Raw genomic sequence first — 25,809 nt, 5'->3', positions numbered from 1 at the left:
AAATGGTCCTCAAAAAGAGGGGTGGGAGCTCTGTGTCCCGTGATGTACTCCAAGAAAAAGATTTTACAGGTAAGCTGTATTAAAAATCTCTTTTTCTTTATCGTTACATCACGGGACACAGAGCGGCATTCATTACTATATGGGATGTCCCAAAGCAATGCTTACAATGAGGGGAGGGAGAACATCTCCAAGACAAAAGGATTTAATTTAGAGGTATACTCAAATCATAATAAATCCAACTTAGTTGAGAAAAATAATCTTAAATTTTAAATTTAACTAAAAAAAAAAAAAAAGAGGAGCCCCCGGAATCCGAGGGTCTCAAACTGCAGCCTGCAGCACTGCCTGCCCAAAGGCAGTATCAGTATTCCTTCTTACGTCCAACTTGTAGAATTTTGTAAATGTGTGGACAGAAGACCAGGTTGCCGCCTTGCAAACTTGAAGCCATAGAGATCTGGTGGTGTGCTGCCCAGGAGGCGCCCATGGCCCTAGTAGAATGAGCCTTTAATTATACTGGAGGAGGCAACCCTTTCAAGCCGTAGGCCTGAGTGATTAATTGCTTAATCCACCTAGAAATGGTGGATTTTGCAGCTGCCTGCCCCTTCTTGGGCCCATCCGGTAGAATGAACAGCACATCTGTTTTCCGGATCTTCTTTGTAGCTTTAAGATAGGCCTTCATGGCCCTGACAATATCAAAGGTATGCAGCAACACTTCCTTTCTGGAAGTAGGTTTAGGGAAGAAGGATGGTAATACCAAATCCTGGTTCAAATGAAAACTGGATATAACCTTCGGTAGGAAGGAAGGATGAGGGCGGAGAACGACCCTGTCCTTATGAAAAATAAGATATGGTTCCTTACAGGATAAGGCCGCCAGTTCCGAAACTCTTCTTGCGGAAACTATGGCAACCAAAAATACTAACTTCCTTGTCAGTAAAACCAAAGGAATTTCAGCCAACGGCTCAAACGGTTGTTTCTGTAAACTTGACAGAACAAGGTTTAAATCCCACGGACAAAGCGGGGATTTAACTGGAGGTTTAATACGCAAGACCCCTTGAAGGAAGGTCTTAACCAGCGAGTGGGTGGCCAGCGGCCGCTGAAACCACACTGACAGAGCAGAAATCTGTCCTTTGATTGTGCTTAATGCCAATCCTTTATCCACTCCTAGCTGGAGAAAACTTAAAACTCTATCAATGGTGAACTTGCGAGGAAGCCACAGCTTGGACTCACACCAGCCTACATAGGCCTTCCAGACCCTGTGATAAATCACCCTAGAGACCGGTTTCCTGGCTCTGATTAGGGTAGAGATTACTTTCTGAGACAGACCTCTACCCCTGAGAATCAGGGATTCAGCTTCCAGGCCGTCAAATTTAGATGCCGTAAGGCAGGGTGGAGGATCGGACCTTGCGATAGCAGGTCTGGCCTTAGAGGCAGAGTCCAAGGGTCTCCCACTACCATCCTTAGGATTAGTGAGTACCATGCCCTTCTGGGCCATGCTGGAGCTACCAGGATAACTGGTATGTGCTCCACCCGGATCCTGCGTAGCAGGCGGGGTAGTAACTGGAGCGGGGGAAACGCATAAAGAAGTTTGAACTGATGCCAAGGGCAAACCAGCGCATCGGTTCCGCAGGCCATCGGATCCCTTGAGCGGGACATGAACCTGTCTAGCTTCTTGTTGAGTCTCGATGCCATGATATCCACGTCCGGCACTCCCCATCTTTGGCAGAGTGCTTGAAAGACTTGTGGATGCAGAGATCATTGCCCCGGCCATAGAGTCTGGCGGCTTAAGAAGTCCGCCTGAAAATTGTCCACTCCTGGAATGAATATTGCCGATATGCAGGGCACATGAGCCTCTGCCCATAGGAGAATCAAGCTCACCTCTCTCTGAGCGGCTTGACTCCTGGTTCCCCCTTGGTGATTTATGTATGCCACGGCCGTGGCATTGTCTGATTGAATTCTCACCGGGAACCCCTGCAATTTTGACGTCCAAGCCCTGAGGGCTAGTCGAGCAGCTCTGAGCTCCAAGATGTTGATGGGCAACTGCTTCTCTGGCTTTGCCCAAGTACCTTGACGAGTGCAACCATCCAAAATTGCTCCCCAGCCCGTCAGGCTGGCGTCTGTGGTCACTATCTTCCAAGCCACTGGGCTGAAAGACTTCCCCTTCAGTAGATTCTGAGGGTCTAACCACCAACACAGACTTTGTCGGACTCTTGATGAGAGCGGCAACGGGATATCCAAGGCCTGTGGCCTTCTGCTCCATGCTGACAGGATGGCTGCCTGCAGGATGCGAGTGTGGCTCTGGGCGTATGGTACCGCCTCGAATGTGGCCACCATCTTGCCTAGTAACCTCATACTTAGGCGAATAGTCGGTTCTTTCTTGCTTAGAACCAGTAGGATTAATTCCTTGATGGCTTTGACCTTCCTCAGAGGTAGGAACACTCTTTGTTGTTCTGTGTCTAATCTCATGCCGAGATATTCCAACTGCCTTGTGGGCAGGAAAGCCGACTTTTCTCGATTTAGGACCCAGCCGAACCTCTCGAGGTATTGGACCGTGAGGGCCACTGCTCGCTCCAAGCCGGGAGACGAGTGGTCTATGACTAGGAGGTCGTCCAGGTATGCTAGGATCGTGACCCCTTGGATCCTTAGCTTGGCTAGGATTGGAGCTAGGACCTTCGTGAACACCCGGGGGGCCGTAGCCAACCCGAAGGGAAGCGCCACGAATTGGAAATGACGCGAAGCCACCATGAAGCGTAGATATCTTTGATGTGGCTGATAAATTGAAACATGAAGGTAGGCATCCTTTATGTCTATGGACGCCATGAAGTCGTCCTTTTGGAGTGTGGCAGCTGCTGACCGCACGGATTCCATCCGAAATGAGCGGACTTTTAAGTATGCATTTACCATCTTTAGGTCCAAAATTGGCCTGACATCTCCCTTGGACTTTGGATGATGAATAGGTTGGAGTAGAAACCCAGCCCCTGTTCCAGGACTGGTACCTCTACTATTACTTCCTGGGAAAGTAGATGATCTAATGCCGATCTTAATGCGGCTCCCTTCTCCGGATCGTTTGGAATCCTCGACTCCTGGAAATGAGGAGGAGGAAACTTTAGGAAATCTAATTTGTAGCCTGTGGCCACGGAAGACCGTACCCACTCGTCAGGAATGCTGGCTTCCCAAATCTCTGAAAAGAGTCGCAGCCTTCCCCCCACCTTCGTGGGTGGGGGCGCCCCTTCATAAGGTCGACTTGGGGGCTGGTTTTGCTGGTTTGCGAAACCACTGCTTTCTGCCTCTAGCAGCCTGTCCTTGTGACTTGCTGTTGAAGCCGAAGTTTGCTTTCGCAGGAGGCCGTCGATACTGCTTGGCATTAGAGGGCCCCTGCCCAGGGGAATACTGTCGTTTAAACGCAGGCCCCTGCAACTTCTTCTTAGTTGGCAAGAGAGTACTCTTGCCGTTTGAAATGGTCTGAATGTATTTATCTAGGTCTTCTCCGAAGAGTCGTCCTCCATGGAAGGGGAACCCTACCAGGAGCTTCTTGCATGGGGGCTCAGCCTCCCAGCTCTTTAACCATAAGAGTCTTCTCATATGGACAAGGAATAACGATAAACGTGACGCTTGCTGGATAGAATCCTTAATTGCGTCTACCGTAAAACATATGGCCTTAGGGACGTCCGAAAATTCTTCTGCCTGCTGGGCAGGAATAAGTTTAAGCATCTGCTTAAATTGATCCGATAATGCTTGAGCGACCCCAATCGCAGCCACAGCTGGCTGTACTACTGCCCCTGCAGTAGTGAAGGAGTTCTTAAGTAGTGCTTCCAAGCGTTTATCAACTGGATCCTTGAACACCTGTATGTTTTCTACAGGGCATGTTAACGATTTGTTAACACATGAGATGGCTGCGTCCACTGCAGGGGTAGCCCATCTTTTGGAAAATTTATCTTCCATAGGATATAGGACAGAAAATCTTTTAGGTGGTAAGAAGATTTTATCTGGCTTGTTCCAATCTTGGAACAAAACTCCCTCTAATAGAGGATGGATCGGAAACACAGCCTTGCTTTGAGGCGCCCTCAGTGAGCCCAAAGCTGAAACCGTCGATACCTGGAGATCTGGTACTGGCAAGTTGAATGCCTTATGGACCAAGTCCGTTAATCCTTGAATCCACCAGCTCTCCCTCAGGGAGACTGCCCCAGACTCCTCTGTATCCGGATCTTCGATCCCTGAACCTACTTGGTCCTTGTCCAAGAGGTCGTCCAATTCCCCTGAGGAAATGACCTCCTCTTCTGAGGGTCCGCGCTCGGGCGACGGAGATCTACTCCGTTTACTGCCCCGCATAGCTGCGGCTATTATTTTTCCCATTCTTTTCTCCATCTCTTTTAAAGAGGCGAGTAATACCTCGTCAGTGACCGTCTTAGGGTTGGACTGACCCGCGTCAGCTCCAGCCCCAGATCCCGATGGCCCCAAGGCTCCCTGTGGGGAAAGCAGCGGCATAGCTTTGTCCGAGACCTCAGACTCTCTGGGGGAATCCCCACCTCTTGTACCCTCTGACCCGGATGCCATGGTACAATACCGAGGTACACCTGCTAGCTTATTGGTACTTGGGACTATAAATAGTTAATTGCCCAAACACCTGTTTGGGGGATAAAAAAATGCTTCCTCTCCCCTAGATGACCTTTTTTTTTTTTTTTTTGCTTCAAATCCAGGAAAGAAAAAACATTCTGTCCCCCTGAGTAGTATTGCAAGAAAAACTATGAGATGGAAAAGAAACAGCCTATTCCTAGGCTTGAAAACAGTCTTCTGAAGACTGCAATATTCTTTCTGGCCACTGTGTGTCCTCGGCGCCCCGTGCTGCCGCTCTGGTCTTTCCTCCCCAGTTCCAAAGTATTGAATGAGCTGTATGGAACAAACAAGGAAGGGCCGCCCCTTCCTTAAGCTACTGACCCGCCCTTCCCCCCCAGCTAAACGGCGCCAATTGCGCCTATAATACGTGAACGCGCGCCGCGCGCGCGCCCGCCGACAGGGGGGGGGGGGGTTGGGGGGAAGGGACCTCTCAGCTCCAGCAAACCGCAGCCTGCAGCCTGGAACCACGAGGAGGTCAGCGTTTTGCCTGCCTTGCAGGCTCTGAGGAGGAAGACTGAATGGAGCATCGCCTGGAGGCTTGCAGGTAAGCACAGCTCTCTGACACACACACATAGTTTTATATCACACAGGCCCCACTCAATGCTTTTCCAACACTACAAGGGAGGTCACATTTTATGGGGAATAATACACATAGAGCCATCCTATCTTTATGATATGTGACTAGTTTGCCAGATGCAGCGCATAACTTTAGGCATGTCCCCTGTGACCCCCCAGAAAAAACCTGCTAAGAACCAAGTTCCGCAAGTTTTCCCCTCACTTACCTGCTCCATGCCGCAGGACTTTGCCAAGCAAGAGGCCCAATCTTCCCCCATCTCGGTGGGGATGTCTAGACCTTCAGGCCCTGGGTTCCTATGAAGGATCCACTGTCCTGGGCCCATATAGCACTCTGGCAACAGAAAACATTAGGCACCCAAAGGTTTCTAAGTTCTGGGCCCAGGGTCCAGCTCTCTAAAAAGAAAAGCATTATGGGCTATACCCCAAGGGTTTGGGGTCCGGTTACTGACCACTTTAGCGCTGAGGCCTTTGGACAGAACCGGTTAGCTCACCTAATCCCAAGGATGCGGAGGCAAGCTAAACCATGACTAACACCTAAGACACTGGCGTAAAAACTGAGGTACTCCTCCTATGGGAGGGGGTTATATAGGGAGGGGCATTTCCTGTTTGAGATTGCCAGTGTCTATCACCTGAAGGTACTCCATATAACCCATATAGTAATGAATGCCGCTCTGTGTCCCGTGATGCAACGATAAAGAAATAGACAAAGCCATAATGAGCTAGTATGACTAGCATGCTAGCTCATTATGCATTACTTACCTTAGATCAAAGCCTCCAAATTGGTCCTCGTCTCCCCCTCCGGAAGGTTACTTCCAGGTATCGCCGCTCTGATTGGCAATGACGTTACTCCAAGCGGGAGCAGTCAAAATCCATTGATAAAAACAGTCAGTCATTCTCAGTGCGAATGCGCCGTAAACAGAGCATTCTTTGTGGGAAATATCTCCTAAACCGTGTAGGTTTAGGAGATATTGCAAACACCTACAGGTAAGCCTTAATCTAGGCTTACCTGTAGGTAAAACATGTCAGAGTGGGTTTACAACCACTTTAACAATCAAAGAGCATTGTAGAAGCTTTTTACTGTTATGAGAGCTGCAGGAAGGGCGAGGGCAGGCAACAGGAGCGAACAGATGATAGAGGCACATAAACTGACCAGTGTCAGGGCTCAGCTGCCATGATTAACCATGTCAGTTTATAAAAAGGGGAGAGTAGAAACTGTCAGGATCAGCCAGGTTTAGGCATTACAGGGGGCCACATTTCACAGCACAATGCTGTATAACATGCTTTAAGGGAACAGCAGCAGTTTTTTTTGGGGGGTTAACACTTTAACTACCATGATTACCAAGATTCTTCCAAGAGGAAGTTGGCAAAGACTCCCAGGTACAGCAAGACCAAATAACTACTAACTGTTTGCATGCAACAAACACCTATTGTTCGTAACTCCACAAGTTATGAATCCAAGCAAGATCAACAATTCATTCAACTACATGCCATTTTTTTTTAGTACAGGTACTTAAATAGCACCATAAAATTATGCGATGCATACTAACCCATTATGCTTTTACTTTGCAGGGAACAAAAAAAGAGTAAACTGATGGGTTTTACTTCCTCTAAGACATAGAAAAACAATATATAATACACAAGCACAAATCTTGTTTTGTAGTTCTGGATAGAGTGGGGAAGAGTTAGAACCTCTGTCAAGTTTTACTGCTCTTCGGGGGTCTGTTTGAGACAACATGTCCTAGGACAATCATTTTACCAGAGGAGGAAGGAATTCCTTCTGGAGCAGCAGAGGGCTAGAATCCCACTTTATTGTTCACCAAGAGCACCAAATATTAGAGTCCGAACTTTTTAATAAAATTGGCTTAGTAGCAATTTAGGAGGCCCAGACTGCCCCCAAATCAGGGTTTATTTATACCCAGTAAATTGACTGGTACCAGATGATACACAGTAAACAAATACTTAAGTTGTACCAGTTTATCTGAAGTCTTCTCTACATTAATTCAAAGTCCAGAATTTATAAAGCTCCCCGAACGTGTAAAAAATAAAGGGGCAGAGAGCTGAAGTTACACCGTGCACAGCTTAACCACTTCCATACCAGGAATTTTTACCCCCTTCCTGCCCAGGCCAATTTTCAGCTTTTGGCGCTGTCACTTTGAATGAGAATTGTGCGGTCATGCGATGTTGTACCCAAAATTGATTTTGATCACCTTCTCCCCCCACAAATAGAGCTTTTTGGTGGTATCTGATCACCGCTGCAGTTTTTATTTTTTTGCGATCTAGAACAAAAAAAAAAAAAACCTATTTTGAAAAAACACAATATTTATTACTTTTTGCTATAATAAATATCCAAATGTTTTATTATATTTTTTTATTTGGACTGCATGTGTGTTTCTTACCCAGTTTCTAAGGGGTTTGCCAAATCTCCAAAAGAACTTGAGTAATCCATTAGAAATGATATATAGGCTTCAGTATACAGATCCGGTATGCACAAGAAAAAAAAAAAAAAAAAAAAAATTATATATATGACTGAGCCCCAATTTCCAAGTAAACAGTCAAGAGAACGAACTGCTTGTAGAGGATACATGGGGGGAAAGGGAGCAAAAAGGCTGACCTGAGGAGCCCCTGCAAAATAATTTGCAGAGAACAAGCATTTCTAAATAGACACCAGTTTAGTAGTGCAAAATTCCCACAAACCTCTGGCCTGTGTCTATTCTTGGTAAGGGAAGTTTGAGAGGGTGAGCCACAAAAAGGACAAACATCAGGAGTTTGCAGGGGTCTGAAGTCCTGGATACCAGATAGATATGATCAATAGTGTTGGCGGATAAGGCCAATACGCTATGGCAATGCATGGACAGCCAGAGTCAGTAACCTGAGAAAGCTTCCAACCTCCTGATCCACCAACCATCTGTAAACACTGAGCTCCCTGACCAATCGGTCCTCAAATGACAGCAACTGCCAGATATAGGGCAAATAACGAAAAAAAAAAAAAAATACTGAAGTATGCGCCAACTAGACAAAACTTCAGGGCCCAGACACTCATGTTCCAGGCTGGCCAAAACCAACAAAGTCTGTGGCGATTGAAATCCTTCAAGAGCCCTCCCTGCTCATCGTTGTGGAACAAACATGGAGAACCATAACAGACATCGAAAACTGGTCCCACATGATTTAAGTTGGGTTGTGCCTCGGCTTGTAACCTGATAACCGAGTCAGAGTCCTGGATAAGGGTCAGACTCCATACTGAAGAATAATTCCCATGACATGATTTAACCTACCCAAAGTGACTGAGCCCCCATTTTGGAACAGGCTGGGAATTGGACAAAAAGATATATGCTCTGACTAGTACTCCAGGCAACCTCACAATCAAGAGCTTACAGCCGAGAGAGATCCCAGTATAAATAAAGTTTGGCCCAGACCTACCACTTTATGGGCCATCAAGGGGACGTTTGCTCAGCACCCACCCCGAGAGAATATGCAGTTCCCTGGTCAGTAACCATGGTCTGCACACAACAGGAAATCAAATAAAATGGATTGTCCCCTGACCCCCATCTGCAGGTACCCAAGATCCAATGAAGTGCCCCCCAAAGTGAAGCCTGGCATGAGTACTGGGAGAAGAACCGCTACGACTCCTGCAGCCGACCACCACTCTGAAGAAACCAGAAATCACACAGCTGCCCATAAATGACATGCGTCGGCTGTAACCATGGAGCTTTCTTACCTGTACAGCAGGGGACCAGGAATCAAACAGCCTCAGAACTGTCAGATTTTTTAGCTGCTCTTTTCTCCTCACTACAACGGGAACTGGGAGCATGAGAGGCAAGTATTAAAGGGTTAGTAAAGGAAAAAAAATTTTCCTTTAAAATAACAAACATGTTATACTTACCTCCACTGTGCAGTTCGTTTTGCACAGAGTGGCCCCGATCCACGTCTTCTGGGGTCCCTTGACGGCTGTCTCTGGTCCTCCCCACAAGAACTCACCACAGTCATGCGAGAGCGCTCGCATGGTGGTGAGAATTTGCGGGCGCGCTCCAGTGATACAGCGAGTGGCCATAGCAGCTCACTGTATCACTCTGCCGCGCCACTGGATGTGATTGACAGCAGCGCCAACCAAATGTCTGCGCTGCTCTCAATCTATCCGCTCTAGCCAATCAGTGGCCAGGCTGAGCGGCGAAGAGGATCTCGGGACCGAGCGCAGGACTTTCGAGGGGTCAGGTAAGTAAAAACGGGGATTTGGGGGGGGCCGGCAACATCAGATGTTTTCACTTCAATGCATAGATTGCATTAAGGTGAAAAAATGTTTTCCTTTACGACTGCTTTTAACTCAACTTCAAGAAGATTAAAAATAATTCACTCTTGCAGTGTGTGTGTGTGGGGGGGGGGGGGGGGTTGGGTGCCTGCACTGCAAGTGTTAAATGCTTATTTCCATCTAGGTGATGGGAAAAAGCAGTTTTACTCAATTAAAACAGAAAGAAAAATGGCTCGTTTTAACAATCGCTCTCGGAGTAGTGAAATCAAGACAAAGACGGCCAATTAAGGCTACAGCTGCTAACTAGCTCAAAGGCCAGTAAAAGGAATTAAAACAAATGTAGTCAGACACAGGCAGCACTATGTCTTATTTGCCCTCAAAAAACCTTCAGCCTTTAGAACCACTTCTCTTCCTGGTCTCACAGGCTTTGCTAATGGCAGAAGAAGCCATTGGCTCCTATTGCTGTCAATCACATCCAGCTAGCAGATATTGGGGTGGGGCAAAGCTGCCCTGTGTGTCTATGGGCACCCACAGCCTGGCTTGGGAGTGAGCTCACAACTGTTTACTATAGGGTGCAGGCATGATCCAAGGCAGGAACAAAGATCACCGAGGGAGACCACAGGCAAGTATAAACAAGATTTAACCACTTAAGACCCGGAACTTTAGGTAGCTAAAGGACCCGGCCAGGTTTTGCGATTCGGCACTGCGTCGCTTTAACAGACAATTGCGCGGTCGTGCGACGTGGCTCCCAAACAAAATTGGCGTCCTTTTTTCCCCCACAAATAAAGCTTCCTTTTGATGGTATTTAATCACCTCTGCGGTTTTTGTTTTTTGCGCTATAAACAAAAATATCGCAATAAGCGTTTATCGGTTGGTTTGCGCAAAATTTATAGCGTTAGGGCATAGTTTTATTGCATTTTTATCATTTTTTTTTCTACTAATGGCGGCGATCATCGATTTTTTCGTGACTGCGACATTATGGTGGACACTTCTGACATTTTTGGGACCATTGTCATTTTCACAGCAAAAAAATGCATTTAAAATGCATGGTTTATTGTGAAAATGACAGTTGCAGTTTGGGAGTTAACCACAAGGGGGCGCTGATGGGGTTATGTGTAACTGTAGGGGGGTGTGGCTGTAGGTGTGATGTCATCGATTGTGTATCCCTATAAAAGGGATCACACAATCGATGACTCCGCCACATTCAAGAACGGGGAAGCCGTGTTTGCACACAGCTCTCCCCGTTCTTCAGCTCCGGGGACCGATCGCGGGACTCCCCCCCCCCCCCCAGGCATGGTGTAAACGGTTGGCGCTATATAAATTGTGTCTAATAATAATATATTACCCACTTCCTAAAGTGTAGAGAGTCATGGACCCAATACAACAGGGGTGTCCAACCTTTCTAAGAGCAAGGGCCATTTAAGCAACTCGGTAACTAGTCGTGGGCCACAATGAGCAGAATGGACAGGTCACGGCTACTCTATAGGCCCTCAGATGTGCTCAGATGGAAGGGGATAAATTCCCTTTCGTTTTTCGGATTGGAGGAAGGTCGAGCGTAAACAGACATCTGTTGCTCTATAGGAGGTGAATTGAGGGTCCCATTTGGTCGGGCTGATAGTGTGAAAGGGGCCCAAGACTGCTTTCACACTGATGTGATGCGGTTTACCCACACCAAGGGTGCGGCGTAGTGCAACTGCGTCTATCCTGTGGGTTAGCTGAACTTTGCCATATACTCCAAAAGCCGCCAGCGCTGTAGAGGAAGCATCGGCTTATGGGGCTCTGCAGCCGCTTTCTTCCTCTACCACCAGCTTCATTAACACTGATGCTGTGGTATGGCGGGTCGGCAACCTGCGATCTGGGCTTGCCAACCCGCCATTCCAGAGCAGGAGGTCGCGGGCCACTCCTGCAATACAAGGATGTAAAAACAGTGCTGATGCTTCTAAATCAGCAATACTCTTGCCATTTTTGGTTCCCTCCCTTCCTCTGGTGTCACATTTGTCACTTTTCAGGGGGGTGCAGATACCCGTCTGAGACATGTATTTGCACCACTTCCAGGTTTCGGCTTCCACGGGGAATGCAGCCTTGTCACGTCACCCCCTGCTGTCTTCTGGGAAACACTGTTCCCAAGAGAGAGCGGGGACCAGCGATGGCACGTCACGATCCTCGCGCATACGCAGTAGGGAATCAGGCAGCAAAGCCACAATGCTTCACTTCCCGATTCCCTCATCGAGGATAGTGGCAGAAGCAGCCTCGGCTGTTGACATCGCGGGCGCCCTGGACAGGCAAGTGTCTATTTTTTTTAAAAGTCAGCAGCTGCAAAAAAAAAAAAAAAAAAAAAAAAAAAAAAAAAAAACGAACCTCTGCTTTAACATGGTTCTAAACTCTTTTTACCTTTGCATTTCCTGCATTAGGGTACACCACCCCACTCCCAACACTTACCCAAGTCCCAAGCTGAGATGCAGCGTGTGTCTATGGACACACAAACACTGGAATAGCACCCACAAGGGTGCCACTTCTGCACTCAGCTTGCTGATGGGGCACTTACAGGAAAGAAGCAGCAGTCAGTGCCAGCAGAGGTCTCCAAAAGAGTCAAGGGGCCACTGTGCAATACTATTGCCCAGAACAGTTACGTATAACATATTTTTTGTTTTTACAAACACCCAGCTTTGAAGTCTAGGACCCTGCGTGACTGACCTAAGAGCCGGTTCACACTCCCGCGGCACGACTTCGGGGGCGACTCTGCAAGTCATCCTGAGGACGACTTCAGAGGCGACCAGCAAAACGACTTCTGTATACAAGTCAATGCAGGTCGCCCCGAGCCGCCCACGAAGTCGTGCAGGAACCTTTTTCTAAGTCGGAGCGACTTGCGTCGCTCCTATTAGAACTGTTCCATTGCATTGAATGGGACGCTGAGCTGCCCGACGAGTTGCCCCAGTGTGAACCTGCTCTAAGGGTTACGGTTACAGAAGCGGTACATGAATATTTCATTATATCGAATTAGAGGCAAAGTAATTCCATTTATATATGACTAGGTGTGGCAAAGTGCTTGACAACAATGGGATATACTAGGTTTAAAGAGATTAAATGCAGCACTGAAGCAAAAGAAAAGTCCTGGTATCATTTACCAAGCCTGTCTAATTCTTTTTCTCATGGCAGTTGATAAAAATAGTAGAACAGGTTTCCACTTTATATATTCTAGGTGAAAATATAAATATATCATGCTACACCTCCTAGTTACCTGAACAAAGCTTGGATATATTTCCTGCACTGGTCTCTCACACACACTTATCATTTCCACTGAAAGAGAGCCAACTTCTCATTGGAGGCACACAAGCGTTGGTGACCTTAGCAATAGTATGCTTTTACATGGTACCATTTCCTCCCTTTACAGGTCATAACCAGGCTTAGAATATCTTGACTGTAAACAAGCTCACGAGACAATTTCTACCGATGGAAAAAAATAATGGCATGATAACTATCCAGGGAAAGCCATCTCTGCATCTGCCACCTATAGCCACATGCCCTCTGTGTCTAAATCAAAGCCTGTCCTCTATAGTACAGGAGGAGGTTCCAAGGGCATGTAATCGTCCCATTCTCCTTCCTCAAACTGTTAGCAAGTCCATCTAAAGCCCCTTTCACACTTGTGCTACTTGAGACAGCAAAGTCGCATGGCAAGTCATACCCCATGATTTCCAATGAGTAGCAGTCATCTGTGCAACTTAAGGTTGCAGTGACTTCAAATTAGACCTTGTACTACTTAGGTCTGAATTTGATACGAGTTAAGGTCCATAGACCTCAAGTTTACACAGGCATTCCCTGAAATCGCAGTAGTGTGAAAGGGGCCCAAAACCAAAATGTTACTTCCTTTTTTTTAAACCGGTTAGGAGTTGCATCTGGTTTTAAATGACATTTGTGCGGGCAAATTTCCCTTAGCTCTTGTAGGCAATCGAAGTAAGAAATCTTAGAGAATTATAACAGAACGTTTATAGCACAGTCCGTCCTAGTAATAATGGTCACGTAGATCGATAAAGTAAATCCCCAGCAGTGAAGTAGAGCAAAACAATAGAAAAAAAACCTACGTTAGATCTACCGGTAACGGTATTTCTACGAGCCTTCCAGGACGGCACACCAGAGAGATAAGGGCTCCTCCCACAGGAAACACAATCAATTGACAAGTTTGTTATAAGTTCCCACCCACCCCCTTGCTCCTCAGTATTTAATAAAGTAATCTTGAACTGGTTCACAAGGGGCACCCCATCGGTACTTACCATTTAGCATATAGCTTACCTTTCTTTACATAGGGTGGGTAGTAGGCCTGCCGTCCTGGAAGGCTCGTAGAAATACCGTTACCGGTAGATCTAACGTAGGTTTTCTCCTACGCCTTCCAGGACGGCACACCAGAGAGGATATAAAAGAACTCAGGCCTACTTTAGGGTGGGACCCTTGCCTGCAAGGTCTTTCTGCTAAATGTCAGAGTCTGACTTTGTTTCACCACCTACACTACCTAGTGTGTGATGAAGGTATCCTAGCTGGATCATGTAATTGACCTGCAGGTCCGCTCCACCTATGTCCCTGCCTCCATTTCGGATGCAGGACCTAGGTGGCATGTGCTCTCAAAGAAAAATCTGAGAGCCTGTGAATTTATTTAAGATAGAAGGATTGGCTGTGCCAATATTCTAGCCATCGTGGTCAATAATGTCTGCAATTGCTGCATAGGATCATCAAAAAGTTTAATCAGAGATTTGTTCTGTGGCACAAGGAACTACTCTGATCGACCAAGAAAAAACATCTGGTTACAAGCCAGTGGTCTGTTCAGGAGAATGGTTTAGAAAAAAAGGGTCTCCTGACGGACAATCCTTGTGGGTCCCCTTTCTTGTCCGCCATAGTCATGGTGAAACAAGGAAATCAACCCACTCAAGGATACTAGATTATGGAAAGCTTATTTCCTGGACTCAAATGACTGGGCAGGTATGTACCCAAGTAGGACATTTGGTGTGTTCCTGCACCTTCAAGGAGGGGTGGTTCCCCTTCAGTTCACCTGCCCCCCTCCATTCATCAGAATGCATGTGCCTCTATAGAGAGGACACCTACTGGTCAGTGTCAGGTCCACAGGATGTCTTGGCGTGGCTCACTCCTGCGCCCGCCCCACTTGTGCCGACCAACCCCCTGTCTCCAACGCACACTGCTAGACAGGTCAAAAACGGCTGCTATGCAAGCCTGTTGGCAAGTAAGTCCAATCACCCCCTGGTCATTTCCAACTTCTGGTACTCTTCCCATCTGAATGCTGACATGTCAGATGTGAATCTGTTCTATATCCCCCAGCTCCTTATAGTCCTGCTGGCAGATGCGTTAAACTATGCATGAAGGAGCCTGGTAAGAACTGCGAGTAACCACTGCATTTTTTGGCATATAAAACAAAAGGTATCAGGCGAAGCAACTCTCCACAGCACCCCTGTGCACAACCCGCAGGCACAATTCGCCCTACACTCTCAGGGCAAATTACGTGAGTGCCGCACGCCAACAAAATACAGTATTTTGTAAATACACGGCGTCTGAGTGCATAATCTACTCCAGGCACCAGAAAGTGCCAAGTTAAGCAGATCCCTACCATAGGGTTAGTTCTATAGTAGGAGTAAGAAACGAATATTGGTTAGTCACATCCAGTTCGTCCAATGGGGTGACCTGAAGGATACATACCGAGCTGTAAATTTATCGGATTGGGTGAACTAGTCAGATAAGCTCTGATGTTGTATCCTCAAGCAACCAATTTCTAACCCCTCTTTTTTATAACCATGATAGGTGATTTTTATGACCTTCTTCTAGTGTCCTATAACCCTACTGGGTTCCGGTCTAGGGCATGTCTCTGGCATGCCTAGATGTAAAGGACTGAATCTTTTGCCATCAGAAATCCTGTTCCTTCCATGTGTATAGAAAATAAGGTCTGAAATAAAGTGACAGATATATAATTAATATCACAGATATACAGGTCATAAATCTTAAATTTCTGAAGGGTAGCCAGCTTAGGTTTAATATGGAACATTAAAACAGGAAGACACACCCAGCTTTCACTGTTATATTTTCTGATATACAGTCACCTGTAGGACAAAGAAGACACAAATCAAGCTTAGAATGTTGTGTATTTCTAATATGTAATAAGATACCATGTCACCTAAGCAAAGGGAAGGGACAGAGGCTCCAATGTGAGCTTCTGATGCTTAATAGGTTAGGGTCCTTCATCCAACTGAAAGGACAATAGCAATTATGGTGTTTTTCTGATTAAACACAGAAGACACGGGCACCTTCCAATGCTGTGTTTTTCTGATGTACAGCAAACTAAGGTAATAAGTTCAAAAACAGGAAGACAAGGACAGCTTCAGTGTTGTGTATTCCTGATACCGACCGCAGTACGGTCCTATAACCAACAGAAAAATTACTAACACCTCTTGCGTATTTTCGATGGTCACGAAAAAGCAGTCGCATAGCCAGTATGACCACACAAAAAGACATATGTGCCCCCCAACTGTGTATTGCTGGTGCTAGACCACCTGCAGTCATGACCAGAGAGTGGCACCAACACACTTCAAATCATTAACAGGGTATGGGACCTAAGACAGAAACGTTACCAACAATAACATTGTGCATTTCTGTTTAACAAGACAACCCCGTCATATACCCGGCAGAAATGTCACTTAGTAAAAACTCAATGCTGTGCGTTTCTGCCAGTAATGCTGTGTATTTTTTGATTAGAGAACCTGCACAGCTATACCACAGAATGTTGTCGGCCACTCAACAGAAAAGTCACTAGCCAGACGCCCAATGCTGTGCGTTTCTGAATAGCAACAGTATACAGTTACTGAACCCACAGAAGTGTCATTCCCAGCAATACAATGTTATGCATTTTTTTTGATTAGAAACTTGTACAGTTATATGACCAACAGAATGTTGCTGACCACTTAATGTGTTACTTAATGCAACCTTGTAGGGTCATCTAATCAACAGAAATGTCACTAGCAACTGAAAGCTTAATTCAGTGCATATCTGAATAGCCACCGTGTACGGTCACTTAACCTACATAAATATCCACTACAATATTGTGCGTTTTCTTGATTAGCAAAATTGTACAGTCATATAACCAGCAGAAATGTCGCTATCAGTCACTCAAAGACATGTGTTTCTGATAAGCAGTAGTGTAACATTACATAGTCAATATTATGCATTTCTGATGAACCATAGGATATTTATATAACAGAAAAGACACAAGATAAACTTCCAATGTTGTGCGTTTCTGACTAGCAACCTTGTAAAGTCGCATAACCCACAAAAATATTACTATCAGTAAACTATGTTGAGCATTTCTGAATAGCAATGGTGTATGGTTATATAATAGAAGTGTTACCAACATTTCAATGTTATGCGTTTTGGTAAGCAACTGTGTGCCATTACATAATCAACATTATGCATTTCTAGTGAGCCATAGGATAGCATTTCTGATGCGGTCAGGCCAACAATCTATCCTAGGCAGAGCCTGAACTCCAGATACTAATCCTTCCCTCAGTGGAGGAATATGGTAGTTCCAATAATGGAAGTCTGAGGTGTGTGATCATACCACAATAGTGGTAGCTGCTATTTTACCATGCATAAGTCTGAGTAGTTGTAGCTGATCCATACACACAGGTGGAAGCGAGTCCAGGCCTTTAAGGTCTTAACGAGCACAGACCCAGCGATCAATTAGATCTCTAATGCAGAGGTGATCACAATCTTAGGCTGGAGGCAATCAGACACCTGTAGGGCTTCATACTAAATACAGGCTAATTTTCATAGCCTTAACACAGAGGTTTGCAGAGAAAAAACTCTTAATTAAGGGTTTCAGGCTCACATTTTCTGCTTCTCATACAGCCCTGGTGGTTTTGTTGCCTAAGCCACCAGAGGTTTATTGATTAACTCTTATACACTGATAGATATAGTAGCAGTGTAAGGAGGAGATGATAGGCAATCAGACACCTGTTGGAACTTGGGAAGATGTTGCCACTAATAAGCAACCTCCTCAAGGGTAATATATATACATTTAAGATGTCCCTTATGAGTGCCTGTCCACCCCCCTTTAAGAGTTAGGTTTTTGCTGGGCTAAAAACCTCTAACAGCACCATTGTAAGCTGTCAGGTTCATGGCAGTTGGCTCTAATCCTTTAGGGATTAATGGAGTGGATAAAAAACCACCACCCCGGATTGAGCCTTGCTCAGGCCTTTATATGAGATTATTCTAGGGACTTCTATAAGGTCCTCAGAGGCCGATTTTTTCCCTGCAGAAGTCCCCCCAGATCCACTAGGGTGAATGGGGCGTCCTATTCTGCTCGGCTCCCCCTTAACCTCCCTGTCTTCCTTAGTTTCCTTTACTGGACTAGAGGGAATGACTGTGAAAGTGGGGGGAAGGGCACTAGATCCCATTCAGACAAGGCCTTCCTGGGAGGATGTGTCCTCTCTAGGGATAAGCTCCTCTATGTCAGACCTTAAGACCCCATTCACATCTAGGCGTTTTTACGCCTGTAGCGCTACGCCTCTGCCGCCAGAGGGCTGGAAATACATGTCCCTCTATGGAGATGGTTCACATCTCCACGCCGAACGCCGGACGCCTGTCGCCTGCGGCGTGAAAAAAGGTCCCGGACCTTTTTTTCAGGCGTCTTCGAGCGTTCGGCTAGGAGATGGCAATCATCTCCATAGAGGGGGTCATCTTGGGACACATCTAGGCGGACAATACCCGCGTTTTGTCGCCGCAAATCGCGGTACAAAACGCCGCTATTTTTACCGCGATTTGCGGCGACAAAACGCCGCGATTTCGTCCGTCTAGATGTGAATGCAGCCTAAGTTACTGGCTGCCTGGTGGCTACACGGAAAGTTTTTTTTTTTTTTTTTTTTAAAGATTCTTAGCAAAAGGGCTTTGGGTGGGAATTTATCCTTACAGTACCCACACATTTATTTTTAGAGGAGCTTTGCCCTGTAGCGGCAGGAGATTGTTTATTTGGGTCTCCTGGGCTCCGCTGGGGAGATTAAAGACAAGAGATGTACACTTTACTCTGTCCTCCCCTAGGACTGCAGGTTTGTACTGGGGAGGGGAAAGGGTGTTGAGAGGTAAACTCCAGCCTGTTCTGGCTGGCTCCGGGATCTCAGACCCCTGCAAGCCAGGAGCTCTCACTCCCTTTCCTCCTCCCTTTCCAAGGGGGATTAGTACTCACCACACCCCGACCTGGATCTGCCTGCAGTCACATTTGCCTTCCTCTCCTCCTGTTCCATGAGGAGGTTGGCTGGGTCCTTGGCTTGCCGGTACCTGTGTTAGGGTTTATCCGCCGCCGACCCCCACCGCTCCACGCTGCTCTCCACGCCGAAGCGTCACTTCCGGGTTGCCCTGTAAGGAAACGCCCACGCTCCGGTGGCGCGGTTCCCGTTTCTCTCAGAGAGAGGCTTGGAGCGCAATGCTCCTTAGTGGCAACCCCCCCAGGAAGGAGAGAGCAGTATCGTGGCGGCTTTTTTGCAGAGGGACGATGGCTTTTTCACCACAGCTCAGAGCGCCCATGCATATCTTTGTGGCGACCTGTGAGCGACCGAAGCCAACAGGTTAGTTCAGCTCTCCCCGGCCTCCCTGAACCTGCCTCAACAGGGGTACCCTTCGACCTCACCGTCTCCAGGTAATATAAAACAACAAACGTGCCGCTGTGTTCGGGAGAAACACAATCAAAATACTGAGGAGCAAGGGGGTGGGTGGGAACTTATAACAAACTTGTCAATTGATTGTGTTTCCTGTGGGAGGAGCCCTTATCTCTCTGGTGTGCCGTCCTGGAAGGCGTAGGAGAAAATGAATTTTATAAGCTAGTTAACCCTTTCTCCCACTGTTCACTTTGCCAGTCTCTCCAATCCAGAGAATCACCCCCTGCAGAAACCCTATTTTAGTTTTCAGGTACACACTTGTGGCATGGAATGAATAAGGAAAGAGCGCTCCACTGGAAGCTTGATGGATCACAGGGATAAGGGTCAGCTGACCATTCAACTAATTTACTGCCATGGACATATGCCATTCACACCTGCATGTCACACTTGACAGCATAGGGCAGTCCATTCACTTGAATAGGCTTGCCCTACGTGCATTAAATTGGTGTGGCACATCCACCAGTTGCGTTTGGGGTCCCATTAAGAAATAATGGCACCCAAGAGATGCGCATGTTCACGCAGGTTTTAATGGTGCCCAAGGCTTGGTTCACATCTACCCGCAGTGAAAATGTGCTGCTGTGAGAAAGTGCAGGGCTGCCACCCCCAGCAAGTACAAATGCAGCAGGTACCGCAGGGAAATCACATGTCAAACTGATTATACGATTTCCTTGTAAGACACATTTGGAAAAAAAAGACAAAAAAAGACAAAAAAAAAAAAAAAAAAAACTGCATGAACCTTTTTCTGTGGTAAATGCAGGCACGGGAGCCCATTCAAATGATTGGGCTGCTATGCTCGAGCAAACGCAGTCCACACAGGTGTGAACCGCGCCTAAGGGTAACGTCATTTCTAAGCCTGCAAGATCAAGGTCGTCTCAGCAACCACAAACTTGAACTTTAGTATCCAACACCTTATCTTTAACTGAATAGATGTGATAAGCAGCTCATCCAAACGGCATGCAAGCTGTGTGGTTCCAGTGCAGCTCTCCTGTATAGCTTTGCAATAAAGTATCCGTATATTTGGTGATCATATCCACACGTATTATAGCTCTCTGCGCTCCTACCCATCGCTAGCTTTATCACACTGCAGCTACTTCTGTAGGCCCCCTCCAGTGTTACGATCTCCCCTTCACAGCACCTGTTCATATTGCTGGATTTGCCATCCTGTTAGCCTCTTGCTGTATCAACTCCTTCTTCAGCTGTCATTCTGCCAGCTTCAAGTGTCACAGACTAAATCTTACTGATCACCTCAGCGATCAGCAAGCTGCAAGTGGTAGAGAGCTCTGATTACACAATTCCATTCATAAAAGCAGTGGTGTGCACGGAAAAAGGCAGAACATACTGTACTTTTAGACCCCTTTCACACTGGGTCGCTTTGCAGGCGTTATAATGCTAAAAATAGCAACTGCAAAGCAACCCAAAACAGCCGCTACCATCTCTCCAGTGTGAAAGCCCTCAGGGCTTTCACACTGGAGCAGCGCGCTAGCAGGACGGTAAACAAAGTCCTGCTAGCCGCATCTTTGGAGCGGTGTGTATACCGCTCCTGCCTATTGAAAATTGGCAGAGGCGTTTTGAAGTGGTTTTAACCCTTTCTCGGACGTCAGCAAAGGGTAAAAGTGCCCCTCTAGCAGCCGAATAGTGCCACGAAATTGAAGATAAAGTGCTGCTAAATATTTACCGCCAACACCCCAGTGTGAAAGGGGCCTTGGCAGAGCATGTTGTGATACAGGACATTGCAGTGCAATTCGGCATACTAGCTGAAGCAACAGCATGGACGTGCCATTGCTTCAGTGCGCATGTGCCGATGACGTCGGCTGATACAGGGGATATCGCCTAAAGGTTTAGGAGATTTGAGGGGTGTAAACCCTCTCCTATACCCAGTGAAGTGAAGAACCTCAGAGGACACACAGGGATGAAACAAATACCCTACATAGTTTTACACATACTGTATGTAGCGGCCTGCTACTTTTTAGCCGGTGCTACTTTAAAATTTGAAGGGTAGTCTGAAAGATAGTTTACTCAGACCATATGATTTTTCCAAATTTGGGCCTCTGTTCCAGCCATGGCTGTACTGTGAGAGACCACTATTGTTGTCTGGGGTGCTGTTACCACCCCAGGCCAAGGGTGGCAGCAGTCGGGTTAAGGTGTTGTGTGTTCCTCTTCAGCAGCCAATCAGTGGGGGGTGATTGTCCCGCTGTGCATGCTGGGGAGTACTTAAGGGACAGATGCCATTGGCCGGGGTCGTCGATCCTGGTCCATCGTTCCACCCCCCCCCCCCCCCCCGTGAGTGGCCCTCCTGGCCGGGGGTGCGTGTTCAAGTGTTCCTGGCTCCGGGACCATGTTGGTCCGGGGGTTGTGATCTACTAAGTAGGCCCGGTAGTCAGACTGGGGCTACGTTTGCAGAGTGGTCCTGTGCTGTCAGTCCTGAGGGAGGAAGCCACTCGAAGAACCTGTCTTAGAGAGCACCGAGCACGAGGCTGGTATCTCAGGAGAGGTCTTGAACTTCATCGAAGGACGCACCATTACTGAAAGGCTGAATGATGGTCGCCTGTCAGTTTTAAGTTCACAAGAAGTTAATCGGGAGAGATCCGGGTGCCGAATCCTGTGTTGAGAGGATTTTGGACCGACCATACCTCCATCTTTGGGAAGGTCTGTGGCAGAGACTATACCAAAATTTTCCGTGCGCCATCCCAGCTGCTAGGCCTATTACCCTTCCACCTCTTCAACTACTATTTTTATTCTTTTACCAAGTTCAGCAAATGAATCAAAGAAAAAGAAGTCCAAGTGTGGACATTGAACTTTTTCATCAACTCTCATCTGATACCCCAGACGGCGAGGAAAAAGAGGCAACATGCCACCCAAAACAATCTAGCAGCTCATCCAGGGGTGGTGCTACATGTATATCTGCTGTCTTCATCTTTCTACATTCATTAAAAAGTGCACGTTACAAATCTTCCTCCCTTTTTCAGCAAAGTGTATAGACCCGGTATACACTGTAAGAGACCATTCACACAGGGGCGGCACAACTTTGGGCGCGACTTGGCAAGGCGACCTGAAAACGACTTCCGTATAGAAGTCAATGCAAGTCGACCCCAAAGTCGCACAAGAACCTTTTTCCAAGTCAGGGGCGACTTGCGTCGCTCCTATTAGACCGGTTCTATTGAACAGAGCAGGACACGACTTGTCAGGCAGCTGTCGCCCCGGAGTGAATGGGCTGAGCTGATTGGAGGAAGGAAACTTGCAAAGCTGCAGTCTGAATAGACAAGCTCTCAGCTTGTCTCTAAGCTCCTCCCCTGACACAAATTTCCAGCTGCTTTTATCTAGTGTCTAGAGCTTGTCAGAAGTTATCATGCTGATAACAGAGCAGCAGAAAGACACAGCACTTGGATGGATTCACACCTATGAATTTTTGTACATGCAGATTTGCACTACAGAACGTGTTCCATAGACAACCATGGTAAATGGATGGTAGTGCAAATAGCACGGAAACTGCATAGGTGTGAATCCAGCCTTAGGGATCTCCAGAAAGACAAGTAAACACTACAGATAGATGTGCACAGGTCATATTTCATGAATGGGGTTTACAACCACTTTAATCAAAATAAATATTTGGCAGAATAAGATTCCCCATGGCCTAGACGCTAGGGATTTAGAGATACCAACCACAGTTTCTTTGGCTACTTCGTGCATCAGTGAATTATAAGATGAATAAACGTGAACCCAATGACCGATGCTGCAGTCACACCTGGCGATCTCCTAAAATGACAAAACCGCACAAAGCAGATTTCAGATGCCATTCATGGCACCTAAAAACAGAGTGCACTTCTGGCACGATAAATTGCAATCGTGGCAAACTGTACTGCATCAAGCTTGTCATCCACAAAAGGATCACAAGCTTCTTTTGGGTGTTAAGCTTCCCATAATTTATCGTGCCAGAACCACAAGACATTTTTAGGTGCCATTAAAATAAATAGCATCTGAAATTTGGGTTGTGCGATTTGTCATTTTAGCAGAGTGCTTTAAAATCGCAGGAAGAACTGTGGCTATTCAAACGTTCAGGTGTGAAAGCAGCCTTATGTGAAGAGACTGCAGCTACTTTCATGCCCCTGTTCACACCGGTGCAACTTGTCATGTAAATGTGATAGCTTAAAAAAATCGCATGGCAAGTCGCACCATATTTGTGCCTATGGAACCGGTCAAATCGGTGTGACTCCAACTTGCACCGATTTGAAAAAGGCTCATACACTATTTTAGCAATTTCATGCACAAACTTGCAAAGACATCTGTGCATGGATTTGCAGATGTCGACAAGCTACACATGAAATAGCACTGATCGTACTAAAGTAGCATGATTTCAAAGCTGCAATCAGCGTGAACATTGTGTCACGCTACTCAGTTGCAGTAGTGAACCTTCCCATAGGATTTAATAGTCGTGCATTTTTCTTTGACTTTTTTTAACGCAAAAATGGAAGAAAAACTGATCAGCGTGAAAGCAGCCTTATAAACAGACCCCTTTAGAAAGATTTCAGGACAGAGAACACAAGACAGCCCAATCCTTGGCTCTAAATTCCAGGAATCACATGAAGGTCACATTGGAGCTGAAAGTGCATTGTACATAGCTTTGAAAGCTCCCACTATAAACGCTAAGCCGATTAAAGATGTTATATTTATTGGAAAGTCTAGCAGAACCACACATTCCTTTCCACTAATTCCGAGCAGCTGCTCTCTAGACATATAGAATAGCTCCAATATAGGTAGAACATGCATTACAACACACATGATTTAGCCAACCTGACTGAAGAAATACTTCCTGGTGCACTTCCGACTAACTGCCATGTGCTCAGCATGCCCAGCCCTGTAGTACACCATTCGTCTGGGTGACCCGATACACCTTGACAGTGACCTACAGACAGCAAGCCTTAAGGACATCAAGCAGCACCAATCACCTGCTAGCGCAATGTTCCCTTATAAAGAGTAATTACTACAAAAGCACAAATCAGATGTGCGTCTCTTCCCCCTTTTTTTCCTTTTAGCTATGGTAAGTTATTCGCAAATCACCACATTGGGGGGGGGGGGGTAATTGTGGCCATACACACATCAATCTGATCAGACAATGCAAAGAATCAAAGAAACATAATACTCTAATTATCAGAAAGATGCACAACTAAGCCCTGTTTCACACTGGTGCGATTTGACATGTCACAGCGCAAGCATTTTGCGGCAATGGCACCATCCTAATCTGCAGCACTGCACTGATTTCAAAAAAGTCGTTTCTGTACTTTTTGCAATTTCAGTCCGTGATTTACATTGACATCTGTGCAGAAATCTGTACAGATGTCTCTGAAATTGCAGCAGAAATCGTGACTTACCAGCAGGAATGAAATCGTGCAAGCTCAGGCTTTACGCCCGCAGCCCAGTGTGAACATGAGTAGGGCCGAAACAAATCGATTATGAAATAAATCGATTACAATTTTCATAATCGATTAATCGGCCAGTAACATAATGGGGTTAAAAAAACTAAAATTAGCCCTTTAGCCCCCATTCACATCTAGGCGTTTTTACGCCTGTAGCGCTACGCCGCTGCCGCCAGAGGGCTGGAAACACATGTCCCTCTATGGAGATGGTTCACATCTCCACGCCAGACGCCTGCCGCCTGAAAAAAGGTCCCGGACCTTTTTTTCAGGCGTCTTTCGGCGTGCGGCTAGGAGATGGGAAGCATCTCCATAGATGGGGTTAATCTGGGGCACATCTAGGCGGACAATACCGGCGTTTTGTCGCCGCAAATATCGGTACAAAACGCTGCTATTTGTACCGCGATTTGCGGCGACAAAACGCCGCGATTTCGTCCGCCTAGATGTGAATGGAGCCTTATAGTACAAAAAAGCAAATCGCTACTGTAAGTATTACTTTTACTGTCCCACAGTAAAAAAAATAAACACCTTACAGTAGCGATTATTTGCTCTTTTTGTACTTATTTTTGTTTTTTTAACCCCCATTATGTTACTAAACATCTGAGGCCTGGGTTCACACCTCTGTTTTTTGGTGCTTTTTGCAGAAACACACTACTATGATTTTTTTTTTCAGCTGCTGCGTATTTGGAAAGGGCAAGGACTTTTTAACGCAAAACGGTGCTATTTTGTTTTTTTTGGTTTAATATACTTCAATGGAAAAGCTGCAGAAAAGCATGTAATGTGTTTTTGTGGCAATTTGTGTTTTGTAATCTGCCCAACAACAAATTGGCCCAAAAATTTTTTAAAAATGCAATTTTTTTTTTAAGGCCATTATCTGTTTAATCGAAAACAATAATCGGCCAACTAATCGATTATTAAAATAATCGTTAGTTGCAGCCCTAAACATGAGCCTCAACTGATTATTTTCAAATTGTAATTAAATTTGGTGGATCTGGACAGAAAATGTAATTGTTGGAAATCTACTCAGCACTCGTTTTACCCTGCAATTGCCACAGCCCTACGCTGTAAATCACTTGAATGTATTGCAGTCAGCAGCGATACTGCCCGCTTCACTTGACCATTTTTTGCTACAGCCGAAAGCTATCGCAGCATGTGCATAGCTCCCAACTGTCCCTGATTGGAGCAATGTCCCTCTTTCCTCATTTGTCTGATCTATATAGTTGTATATAAAATGCACTTTTTATCTATCAAAAAGGTGTTTCCCAGTGCTAAACCT

The 25,809-nt window shown here is 46.2% G+C and overlaps 1 protein-coding gene across 3 annotated transcripts in view; it reads right to left on the bottom strand.

The window, feature by feature from the left end:
- TFRC (transferrin receptor) overlaps positions 1-25,809 on the bottom strand; it is an 84,700-nt gene that overhangs the window by 52,462 nt on the left and 6,429 nt on the right. Inside the window, exon 1 of one of the 3 annotated variants that reach the window (XM_040349619.1) lies at positions 7,392-7,414. The exons of the other annotated variants lie outside the window; for them this stretch is intronic. The gene's annotated coding sequence lies outside the window, so the exon portion shown is untranslated. Of the gene's footprint in view, positions 1-7,391; positions 7,415-25,809 lie in introns of those variants that run through there. 3 annotated transcript variants of the gene reach the window in all.

The sequence above is a fragment of the Rana temporaria genome, chromosome 4 (assembly GCF_905171775.1).
Source record: "Rana temporaria chromosome 4, aRanTem1.1, whole genome shotgun sequence".
Classification (NCBI taxonomy): Eukaryota; Metazoa; Chordata; class Amphibia; order Anura; family Ranidae; genus Rana; species Rana temporaria.
This window is presented reverse-complemented; position numbering and strand designations above follow the sequence as displayed.